Source organism: Empidonax traillii, unplaced genomic scaffold (assembly GCF_003031625.1).
Source record: "Empidonax traillii isolate 1590-97213 ecotype Southwest subspecies unplaced genomic scaffold, ASM303162v1 scaffold58:size1836614, whole genome shotgun sequence".
Lineage (NCBI taxonomy): Eukaryota > Metazoa > Chordata > Aves > Passeriformes > Tyrannidae > Empidonax > Empidonax traillii.
In genome coordinates this window covers 1,806,526-1,819,274 of record NW_020955251.1, presented here as the reverse complement: position 1 = coordinate 1,819,274, position 12,749 = coordinate 1,806,526, and the positions used below count along the sequence as shown (strand labels likewise).

Here is a 12,749-nt window from a genome sequence, read left to right as displayed (position 1 = left end):
GCTGTTTTGAATATTTCAAATGGAAACAATGAGAGAGTATTTTTCACAAATGAAAGAAAAATATGTTAATTCCTTTAAGTATATTTATGTAAATTTACAGTGCACGATGTGTTCTAGCACACTTCTTGAACTTTCTGGTAGGAAGGTTTTCTTTAGGCAACTTTAATTGAGAAGCTGAATCTATCCAAATTTTGTCTATAATCAAAGGAAAGGGGTAGGTGCCTGCAGATGTGTGTAAAATATGTGGGATGACTCATCGTATTAAAAGTCCATCCCTTTCCAAGGGCTGCAGAGAGAACCTGGATGACTCACTTGGATTACACAGTCAATGACTAGGCAGCTAAAGGAAGGAGAGGTTAACAAGGCTGCAAGGCTCCATTTCTACTCACAAATAAGTCAACCCAGGTGCCTGGGTTTTGGCCATGAGTCCAGCTGACTAGAAGGTTAAAGTCTTCCCATCCAAAATGGGATGACATTACCCATACACCGCTAGGAATAATTTCATCTCTCTACTGTTCCCAAAACTGTGGTTGGGAACATTGTTTTGTGAGGCTACTAATGGGCAAAGGCAGAAATCATGTGAAGACCATACATTTAAAAGTGTTGGCAGTTGTACAACAGTGCTCAAGTTCATGCCCTGGGCATGTTTAGCTTATAAGTCTAGTTGTAGTCATAGTGATTGCTACCTTTATTTACTTGGTTTGTGCTGGATTACTTTATTTTGGTTTTTAATGCTTTTATGATATAGAAGCTGATAAATATAAAAAAAATAATTAAAAAAAAAAAAAGAAAGAAAAAAAATAGACAAAATTGTCCATTTCATCCTGGTGTTGTGAAATAAACTCTTTATTTTACCTGCTAGATAAGAGTCTGTATTTGTGGTGAAATTTCCTACACAGTGACAGTTCTGTTGTAATGGTGAAGGTTCTGCCCTGCTCTTCAATGCAAGGGAGACAGTGGGAAGTTTACACCAAAGAGAGTTCTCCCAGCATACTGTGTATATGTGTCAAATGTGTGTGATACTGTGTTTACAAGGGACATAGAATTATCTTGGCTTTCTTTTTCATCTAATAATGAACAATGAATAGCATAAATATGCATTCAAAATACTGACTAGCAGAGCTGCTCTCAGGGAAAGATATTCTATAGATGGCAGAGGTAGGAACTGTCATCAATATACTGGAGGAAAGAAGGTTGGTGGCAAATGCTGTAAAATCATACATATTCCAGATTTCCTGTAACTCTTTCAATCCTAATTTTTCCTCACAGCCATAAACAAAGAGAAGCTTGAGAAAACAACTGGACTGAAAATTCTGCAGACTGGTGTGGGGGAGGTAAGTGGCTTCCAGGCATTTTACATTCTCAAAAACATTTTAATTGTTGGGGTTTTTTAAGAAATCCTGGAGCTCATGACCGTTTGTGAGCTACCAGTCTGATACTGCTAAGGGCCTTTTATGATACAGTTGCATCTGTCAAAATACAATCTGCTGCACAAATAGCACTATATCCCACAGAGAAAAAAAATACCATCCTTATGAGAAAAGTGCAGCCAGCTTGAAGAAATGCAGTTTTTGGCTTTGTTGTATCACAGGAACAAAATCCCCAAAGATGAGCACAGTGACTGAAGTCCTCGTATTATTCCCCTTGGTTTTGATGGAGTGCTATCTCATGCAGATCAATGAAAGTTTAAATTTGGGGTAAAGAGTCTTCAGATATTTGAGAGAATCTGACAGTGAATGTCTCGCTTATTTTGGATGTAACTTGAAACATAAATAAAACATGCGTCTGTTATTATAGTGATATCACTAAGCAAAAACTCCACTAAGCAGTTCATCATTTATTAATAAACATGATGCTATCTGCTAAGAACCTTGTATGAACTACAGTTGATTGCTAATTCTCGTGCTAATTTTGTGTACACATTTATCTTTTTTTTTCCTTTTCATTTAAGTAATTTTGCTGGTGGTGAATGTTCACAGGGCTAGGCAAATGGCTTTTTCTTGTGATTACATTATTCTCAGTATTAAAAATAATGAATTACTAACTTCTCATATACTGAAGGAATATATATATTTCTTTTTTACTGATTTTTGAGGTTTGTATTTCTAATTTTTATCAGTCCATAACTAAGAAGCTTAACTTGACAATATTTCTGAGGTTTACTGTGCAACTCCATTCACATTACTAAAAGACTTCGTTCTGAAGAGGTAATAACCCTGAGACCTGCTGTGATGCTCAGGGCCAAAGCTGTAAGAATTAGAACTTGAAAACAAAGATAGGTGAAATCATCAGAAAATGAAAGCCATCATCTCTACTAAGCTGATTTAACCAGGTATGTTTCTTAAGGGTGCATAACCTGAGGAACTGGGAATTGTACCCTGGAGCATGGCTGTGCACTTTAGGCTGTATCCTAACTTCAAGCCAGACTAAAGTTTGTGTTTTTGTCATCTACAACACCTGTTTTTTTTTAAATAACAGGAGAATCAGGACTGTGGCACAGGCTATGGAAGCCTGATTCAGTAAAGTTTTAACCAATGGGGTTCCTCATGCTAATGAAATACCTCCATGAATTTTGTCCAATTCCAGTCATTGAATGGATATCAGCTGGCTTCAAAGTCTGCTGGAAAATAAAAGCCCACATCACTTCAGAGCCTTAGTGTTAAGTCAGCTGTTATATGTGGTCAATGGAGAAAGAATGCACTTTTGGATATTTGAAATGCAGCAAGTTGTCACTGGTTAAATGTGTAATTAATCCACATTGTAGTAATAGGGTTGTTGTAACCATGGTAGTCTAAGGATGTACTGGAACTATAACCTCAAGGACTTCCTGGTTTTTAAGACCAGCTAATGGAATTGGAAAAATTGAAGAGTTCTTAGGCTAGAAATCTCATCGATCTGGTTCTTGTGTTTGTTTTAGTAAAAGTCACTGTAGAACTCACTTTCCCTGTATCTAGGCTATAATAACTTTAAAAAAACCTAGTGATAGTACTTGGATTAATAAAGATTTTTATAGAAATCTGTGCTTTACACTCTGCCAAATATGTATTTTTAGAAGGCAAAAACTGAAAGCAGACATTTTGGCCTAAATATATTCCAAGTTATATCTGAGAGAAGGTGATCATCAGAGAGAGAACCAAGCGGTTTGGAACAGTAAACTGATGAGAGAACATTTATTCAGCTGCTTATATATATTTTTTGGGTGTGAATTCTCCCAGCTGTGTACATTCCCCTTTCTAAGTCTTGTCAGATATGATTGTGTGCATATTGAATGCATTTCTGTGGTCTCACCTACATAAAAAATAAAGGAGTGCTGTAACCAAGCTGTTCCTCTGTTGATAGAGTATCAGATTCAGGGTGTTTCAGGTTAAATCTAACTGTGGTCATCCAGTTTTGCAGTTTGTTTTTTATTCACCCTGATGAATAATTATTAATGAAATAATGGAAAGTACATATTTAAACATACTGAAGGAGCCTTTTGTTGATTTCCTTCACACTGTAGGAATGGAATTACATTTAATGGTAATGGTAAATCACAATCAAGATGTTCAAATCAAAAGTACTTAGAAAAATTTTAGTTTGAGAATGAGAAATGGTCTTTTTGTTTGGACAGTAGGTGAGATGCATGACAAAGTTAATGGATATATAATCTTCACTTTCAGGCCTGTAAAATAAAAGGAATTGATTTTGCAAGGCAAGTTTCATATCTGAAATACCTCAGGAGAAATATAGCTGAGATGGTAGTGGCAAATGGAGCTGCTGTATAAACAAATGCAGGAATTCTTCTAAGCTCAGCAATAATTCATGTGTGGCTCTGGAGAGTGGAATCTGTTTTAGGTGTTGATCTATGATAACAGGATTTGTGCCTCAGTAAGGAATGTGTGGACAGCAGTGACTACCCAGACCTTGAGTGTGTTAGAAGGAAATGGTCTCTTTCTCTGTGTAGATGAGAAATGCTTCTCAGAGCTCCTCAATCTCCCGCTTTCTCTCTCTATCTCCGGAAAAACATTTCAAAAGCAATAACAAATTATAAAATTCACACCAAGCTTACTGAGCCATTCAGTCAAGTCCAGGGAGGGCTAATGAATTGCTTTTATGTCACTGCATAAACATGTGCTGTGTAGTCATTAACAACATGGGTCTGGAGTCTACCACAGCTACAGTGCTGTTCATCATCTTTATGTCATGTAAAAGATTTCCACAGCTTCAGTGATTTTTTTGGCTAGACTTGAGCTTAGCTGCATTGTGTCAACATAGGGTAGGCTCTGCTCTAGCAGAATTAAAAATGTGTTCCTAAGCTGCAACTTCAGAAGCTGCTCATATTTCAGGATGTTGAACTTAAAGGTTCCATACATTTCATGGGAAGGTTTGGATGACAAAGTGCAAAGCACTACCTGGACTGTGGACAAACAGAGCTTCTTTCAGGCCATTATGGAACAGACCTTCACCGGTACTTCCACAGCACATCCACGTCAACATCAAACATTTGCAGTAGAACGTTCAAGAGTACAGAGATCCAAAGAGTTAGATTGGTTTTTGATATGCTGTATATCTCTCTTAAAGTGCAAATTATTTTGGCACTTATCTTTTTTGTAAGAAGGCTGTTATGCCAGAAAACCAGAATAAATCTGCCAGAGAGAAAACCAGTACTGATATTGAAGTCCTGAGGATCTGTGCATTGCTCTAGTACTGACTATCTCTGGAATTAAATTTGCCAAGATGTTTATTTTCTATTTGAAGTTTTCAAGTACCTTTAGCAGATGCTGAAAAAAAAAAACAACAAACAAACAAAAAAAACCCCACACCAAAACAAACTAAAAGATCTCTAGAACTCCTCTGCAGTAACCCTCCAAGATTTGAGTCATTATCATGCATGTTTGTGCCACACAAATTCATCATAAGCATTTCACACCTTCTTGTTTATTCAGGTACAATGAAGCTTTGAGGTATTTACTTTTGATCTCCTACACATGAAATAAATCTCTGAAGTCCTGAGGTAATTTTTAGTTAAGTTCAAGAACTTCTCAAAGTTGAGTGTCTATGGGGTATGAATGTATATGTTATTTATGTGTATATTTGCATAATACCATGAAACATACAGTACTGGTAAAAAACCTGAAAAGCTAAACAGCATTTAAGCAGGACTCATATCTCCATCCTCCCCTATCTCAGCTTGATCTGAACCACTGTGTTTTGCAGAAATAAGAGTTGAACTTGTTGCTCTGCTAGGCTGAGCACTCCTGCAAGATCTTGGGAAGAGCATTTGGTCCCTCACGAAGGGAAAGCCTCCTTAGCAGCAGCATAGTTCCACCTGACTCCTACTGAGTTCAGGATTCAGCAGCATCAGAAGCCCTGTTCTCATGCAAACATCAGTCCAGCAGTTGCTCACGAGCCACAGCCCTGCACAGGGGTCACTGAGGAACATCATGTTCCTTCAACATGCTTTAGGAACTTAAGTACTTCTCTCCCTTGACATAAACACTTTTGAATTATTATAGGAGCACAGTATTTTTCTGTTCAGCTCCACGCTGAGCTTGGCTCTGTCCAGAGTTACTACGACATGGATAAATAACTGTTTATCCAGCTTTTGGCTGAAATTTGTTTTCAGCCACAGTTTCAGAATAACAGGTCAGGCTCTCCAGTGGCTCAAGAAAGTGTGAAGATTCAAAACAGGTTTTGGAGGGTAGGAGCCTATGATTTGAATAATCAAAGATCTGAATCAGGCCTTAAACAAACTGAGGGAATGACATTGTTTCTGTCTTGAACTGGTAAAACAGCACCCACTTTGGAATACGTTCTATTAAATTAACTCTTTCAATTTCCCTTTAGGGCTGCACAGAAGAGACTCATCACTGGAGTCATAACATTGTAGGATTTGAATCATGGCTCTCATATGGCAGACATATGAATTAGAACAGTTTTCTGAACTAAATGGAAATAACCCAAAATATATGTGAAATGAACACTTTACCATACCTCTAGATGTTCTAAAATAGAGCAGTGATATTTTGACATGTTTCAGGATATTCTCATGTATAGATATTTTGATAGGTGTAGAATTATGTTGATGTTTCGTAATGTGATGTTACTGCAATAAAGAAACCCTCATTTAAAAATTCTAGTAAAGCTAGAGGACATGATAAAGCAGACTTTCCCATGATGTGCAAGCCTCTGAGGCAGAAGTCAGATTTCTAGCTTATTACCTTCCTCAGTGTTGCCAATTTTTGTCACTCATGTTCGCATGTGGAGATTTTTACCTAGAATGATATTGGAAATCCATTAAAAACAATGGAGTGCAGAACTTGATGAGTCATTTTCATTTGCTGAAGATTAAGGTGTAAACTTTTTGTCTGATTTTCTCTGGCTACGAGGTAAAATGCTAAGTGTTGTCTTTTGGCTTGTAAAGACCGAATTAGTCTGGGATCCACTCCAGCTGTCTCTGTTACAGTGACACCTTGGCAATCACCAGCTGCTCCCAATCTGGAGCAGGTATCACCCAGAGGTACTCAGGATCAGAAGGGGTGTTGTACCCAGAGCATTTAGATCAGCTAGGTCTTATACTGACCACAGTGTAGGAACAGCAGCTGTGTTTGTAAAAATGCTCAAGTTTTAGCCCAAGTCACAGTTAAGTTTTTCAACCAACTTCCACTGAAACCCACCCTTCTTTTACCAGAACTAATTAGGTTGAAGCCAAGCACAGGCACATGTGAGGGAATATACACTCTGCATTACATGGTAAGTGTTCTCAGACAAGGGGGCACCAAGGGGGGCTTTTTCCCTGAGCCTGCTTTCAGCATTTTTTCTTATAATACTCATGGCTCAGAGATCAACAAGTTTGTTTTTTTCCTATTATGTGAAATCTGGGAATGGAGTTCTGCAGACAGCACAAGTTGTTGCTGTTGGCTTTTGCTGATCACCGTGGCTGTTGATGAGCAGCTGAACAGAGATTTCCAGGAGGGACAGTGTTTTGGAGCCACATGCATTGCTATGGGCAAGGCACACATCAGGTCACATAGGGGTTCTTTGCTTTAAGGCATGTAACTTTAAGGCTGTATATAAAAATAAGAACAATAAGAATAAATGAAAAACTTTCAACAGTAGAATCCTAGAAATATTCTTGGTGAAGGCAGAATGAGAATCCTACTCAAACAGATTACAGATTCTAAATCTATGTAACCCTTAGAAATTAATAGATTATATTTTGCATATAATTCTACTAGTAATATGTTACTTATATAGAATTTTACTCATAGTAAATATCTCAGAATTACAGCTTGTTGTACAGGCAGCATAGGAGTAACACTTTAAGGACTTTGAGGAATAAAGCTAAACAGAACATTAAATTTCTCCAAAGACAATGATGGAGATCTATGGCTCATTTATTTAAGATCTTGTATGCTTCTGCAAAAGGCATTTTAGCTAATATTTAGAGATAATGTTAATGCTATTTATTAACTATTCATTATAGTACATAGCCCACTAGAGGGCTGCTTTTCAAATAAATTGCATCCAGAGTGTTAATAAAAGTATTAAGTGTTTAAAACCAAAAAATATGCAGCATGAATGTGTATATAATTTTATCACATTATTTTGTCAAATATCTTCTGTTACTGCGTGCTATATACAGAGCATACTAAAACAATTTAAGTCATGGCCCCAACTCTATAAACATTTACAATATACTTAGCTTTAAGTATATAGTTAGACTTTCCTTCTAAGCTACTGATAAGTTTAGTGTTAAAGAGATGCCTGAATGCTCCTGAGACTGTCTTCTGTCACATATCACACCATCTCTGGTTGTGGAGGGGCAAAGTTCCAATGTTTATCCCCTGTATTTGATTTGAATATTGCATAGCAGAGGTATTTTGACATCTGAATGACAGGTCACAGCTTCAGTTTGGAAATCATGTGTCAGTAGTAATTTCTTTTCTTGTGCTCTGATTGTGACAACGCCCTCCACCTTCCTTACAGATTTTTAAAGAACACGACAAGGAAATGAGGAGATTATAATGTTAAGAAAAATACAGGAAACCTGGTTTTCAGAGACAATTATCAGTCTATATTGATTTATGTTTTCCTCCTGAAACAGTATATAAAGCACAAGTATTCAAGTGTCACATTGGTTCATGAATTCCTTTACAGTAGCACTGTGTGATTTAAAGGAGCAGAAGTGCCAAGTGATGTGGCAGTTGCCATGGCAACTACAGCAATTCAATTTTTATTCAGTATCATGTAAAATGAAACAAGATACGGTTTGCCTTGTGGCTTCAGGAACTTATGCATCTTACCAGTGTTGTTCCTTTTTGTCTTTTTTAACACTGTGCCGTTTAAATGGTAGCATGTGTTTGTTTTAAGGATTTATCTTGGGTTTAGGCCATGTCATGCCATTGTTTTTAAAGAGGAGTTTCTCTTACAAACCATTATAAATCTGCAGAGAAAAGAGATTTAGACACTAGCACTGGCTACATAAAGCCAGTAAAGCCAGTAAAAGCAGGGTAATTCTGCTCAAGAATCAATGTTATTATCCACCCTGACTATGATTTGGCAGTCTGCACTTGACATATTCATAAAGAAGATATGTAGAATCTTTAAATAGGAGAACATGATTGTTTGTACTAGATATCTTACTGATTCATGAAATTCAGCAACCTCCTTCTATCAGCAGCCATGAGTTCTTTATGACTCAAAGGAAAACAAAATCTTCAGTGGTGTAATGGGGAAGCTGTAGATTAAGATTAAATTCTCTTAAACTATCTGTAGTCTGAGGGATAGAGATGGTCAGAAACTGCAAGAAGTGAGATTCTTTCACCTCCACTGGTATGAACTTGGTCCTGGCAGGAACAGGTGGATTTCAAACAATCTCAAACACAGATTTAACTGTGGACGAGGTGGTAGACCCTGGTCCCTCAGCCCTCTTTCTAGGAGACCCTGGGCAGCAAATATTCAACCTGGAAAACCACATGCAAGGACCTCTGCTCTTAGTCCATAAACTTAGAGGAGTAAGTGTCTAATGCTAGGATTCAACTGTGAGATAGCCAACCTTCCTATATGAATCTTTTTCGTCAGGGGCCTTATAGCTGCATCAGTGCTGGTAAAATAAACAAGAACAGGGCACAATGTGTCATGGTCCCACATTTGTCTGTACTGTTAAATTGTTGTCATAGTCACAGTGTGTCCTGTGCCAACTAGTACTCTCATGGTCTGTTTGCTTCTAAGTCTAGGCAAGATCCAGACCAGTAACCATTCATAGCAGGCAGTTTCAGTGTGGTCACCTTTGGAGCACAGGCACAAAGGCATGTTAGAATTAAGTAAGAATAGAATTAAAATTTTAGCTGCAGGTAGAAAACCTTTTGTTTTTCCCCATCTAGTTAGAATAATTCTTGTGCCATTTATTGTAGGTTTTTTTAGTACTAGGCTGTAAAACTTAAGATCTGCTCCGCTTTTTGTGAAGGCTGATGGCTTGGTAGCATGTTCTCATTCATCCTGTTCCAAATTGTTTTGCACTTGTACCTCATTAAGTTTCCACCCTCAAAGGCAACATGGCTTTGGTTTTGCAGCATGTTCATCACTTCAGCATCCTTCAGAATGCAAGGCTTTATGTGTTACACATATAAAAGCATATTTCTGTCAGAATACTCTTAATAAGATTCTAAATTTAAGCACGAGGACTTGTATTAAATAAGTTTTGTTGAAGCTTAGTTTGGGGTGGGTTTTTTTGCATTAATCAGCAAGATTTATCCTGATGAGAGTTTTAAGATTTAGTTAGGCAGATGTTTGAGTTGCTTTGACCAAGCATAGTTTTAGTTCTGTTTGCACTTAGACTGGTTTGGGAGGTTTTTAAAGTAGAATGCAAATATACTTCACTGAATTACTAAATCAAAGTTTTTGTAGAAACAACAATGTAATGGATCACAAACCACAGAATGTCCCCAACAGACATTCTCAGGTCTCTGTTTTCACTTTGGTAGGTATCTCTCGTTCATATTGCTGGGCACTAGGCACAAAGACTGAAGAGATAACTGATAGATGAGGTGAGAAGTGGCAGATACACTGCAGCTCCACCAAAATACCCATTTCAGTGAAGAATTATATGTGTTTATGTGCGGTACACCAAGACTTGGGTAGGGCATGAGCACAGCACGAAAACAGCTCCTGGGTCAATGTGACTGCTTTTAGTGCTCTGGAGAGATCTGTCATGGAGTGATTTTTCCATGTGATCTGAGCATATCAAGTGTTTCAGTACCAGAACGTGGGACAAGGAAAAGGGACATGATTCAGAGCCACAGAAAAGTGACCTAGTCCATTAATGCCTGAGAACCACTGCAGTTGACAACAGTTCACTGTGCACTTTGCTCTTGCGGAGGGATGTCATTTTACAAACTATTTATCTCTCTGGTTCTTTACCTTTAGCAGGTACAGTAATGACTTCATTTTGCAAACGTCAGTGCCGGGTTTATGATATGGATTTCACTGGATTGTTAAACTGTTAATTTACAGATCTTTACTAAGTGAATGCAAACAAATTCTGGTCCTCAAAGCTCTGCTAATGCACAATGCTTGAATTTTAATTTCTAGTCCATCTTAGATTATGGTGATGAAAAACAATATTTAATCCCTCGTTAACACATGAATAAGCGGAAACTGTCATTTCCCACCAAACAATAGCGGGATTATCTCAAGAACTGTCAGTTTATGTGAAAACATTATGTTGCCCAAATTTTCATAAAAATTAGCAGTGGGTAATATTCAAGATCAGAGCAATGGAAAGAGGGAAATCTGCATTCATGGTAATAAATATTCATATTTGTCTGCTCAGGAGATGAAAATCTAATCAAGGGGCTATTGATGCGCTGGCTTTTTTTCTTTTTTTTTTTTTTTTTTTTTTTTTTTTTTTTTTTTTTTTTTTTTTTTTTTTTTTTTTTTTTTTTTTTAACCAAGATGTTTCATCTAAATTGGGTTTGATATGGAAATTAGTCTTACTCCAAGTCCTCCAGGCCATGAGCATGCTGGGATAACACTGGAGGTGTCCAGTGTATCAGATGTTGCTGCTGGCATCTGATTCTACAGACAACAAACACAATAAAATAAAATAAAAAGTTGACAACATCTCAAGGGTCAAGCTCCCAGTGTCTTAGGGGGTTGTGGGGTTTTTTTCCCCCCTGAACATTTTAATTTTATCCCAGTTAAAGCCTCAGTACTGCAGGGTTAAAATTGTCGTCATTTTTTGCTTTTGTTGACAATTACCATAAATCAGAAGGCACTCTGCATGAAGCTTAATGAAATATGTATGATATAAAAATGGGAAAAAGATAAGTGCAGTATGCTGCTTTAGGATTTTGTGTGTGTATCTATGTATCAGTGTGGGCACATGCACAACCTGAAGAGCTAAATTGTATTTTGTGTGCTGTGCACTGAATGGGAGTCAGGCAGCTATTGGCTGGAAAACATATAAAAAACACATCATGTGAATAAAATGTATTCATATTTTATCCAAAAGTGAGTGTAGTATGTTTTCCATGACAGTCAATAAGTTCAATTAATGTACTTGCCTATTAAAATACTCGTTTGAAAATATTTCTTGATTTTTTTTGTTTTGTTTTGTTTTTACTAGTGTGAAAATCTGGTTCATCCTAAAAGAAGTGTTTGCCTTGACATACTTTAGTAGTAGTAGTAGTAGTAGTAATGGTAGTAGTAGTAGTAGTAATAGTAGTAGTAGTAGTTGTTGTTGTTGTACATAGTATCTTGTCCTTTGTTTTACTTCTTGGGGGTTTTATGACCTTTTTAAAAAAATTAGACACATAACTAAGGTCCTGATCCTACAAATAACCACATATATATAAATACATACACACACACACACATATATGTGTTTGTGTATAACGAAAGACATCCTTTTGTGGAAGGATATTGTGTTTTCTGAGATCTACCTAACAGACTTGTGGGTGCAACTGGATGCTGGATGGTTTCATCCAGCTACTGATAGTGCACACATGAGCAATGTTTGAATCAGTCCCTTTAAAACTCAAAATGCCATCAGTGAGTTTATCTAATTCCTGGAAAAATTGTCATACAAAAAGCATCTTTTTAGATTTGGAATTGGGCAAAAGTCCTATCAGCAACATTCAGCTATATTGCCTGTAGCAGGAGAGAGTAGAAAGATAGGCAGAGACTGTTCTGAGAAAAAGGATGTTCCTACTGACCTAGAAAAGGGAAGAGTTAGAATACAAATATTGCCTGTTGAGAGCGTCGCATCCTTTCATTATCAAATCTATACCAAATTGGAATATGGAGATAAGGCTTGTACTGTTTCAGAATTCCAGTAATTTGTGCAATAAATCATTGCAAAGCAAGTATAAGTAGCCTGCAGAGTGTGGTGTGCATGTATTGGCAGACCTGATATCTTTTACTGTACAATCTGTGCTGGCATCTTTGTCCAAAATGTTTTCCAGAGACTTTATCTTCCTAATCAACTCCTTTGCCAAGCTCAATAAAAAAAGAAAAGAAGTGCATGTAGCATGTATAGCAGATGGGTGTTCAGCAGCATACAGGTGTCTGGCGTGCAGCTGCCAGATAATGTAAGGCGGGAAGAAATTTCATGGGAAATCCCAATACTTTTTCCTAAAAGAAAGAGTTGTCCATTCTTCTAATGCTACCTGCACTAGCAAGATGTGCACCTGAGAGTATTAATGGCCCCTCTTTCCCATTTGATCAGAGTAGTGCTTAGATGACAGCTGCCTTTTTTCTCTTTGCCT

At 37.3% G+C, this 12,749-nt stretch overlaps 1 protein-coding gene across 1 annotated transcript in view; it reads left to right on the top strand.

Annotated features, from left to right (window-relative positions):
- The first annotated feature begins 1,272 nt into the window (after positions 1 to 1,272).
- The window catches only part of LOC114055541 (receptor-type tyrosine-protein phosphatase N2-like), a 240,855-nt gene continuing 229,378 nt past the window's right edge, over positions 1,273 to 12,749 (top strand). The window contains exon 1 of the mRNA XM_027879799.1: positions 1,273 to 1,334. The gene's annotated coding sequence lies outside the window, so the exon portion shown is untranslated. The remainder of the gene's footprint in view (positions 1,335 to 12,749) is intronic.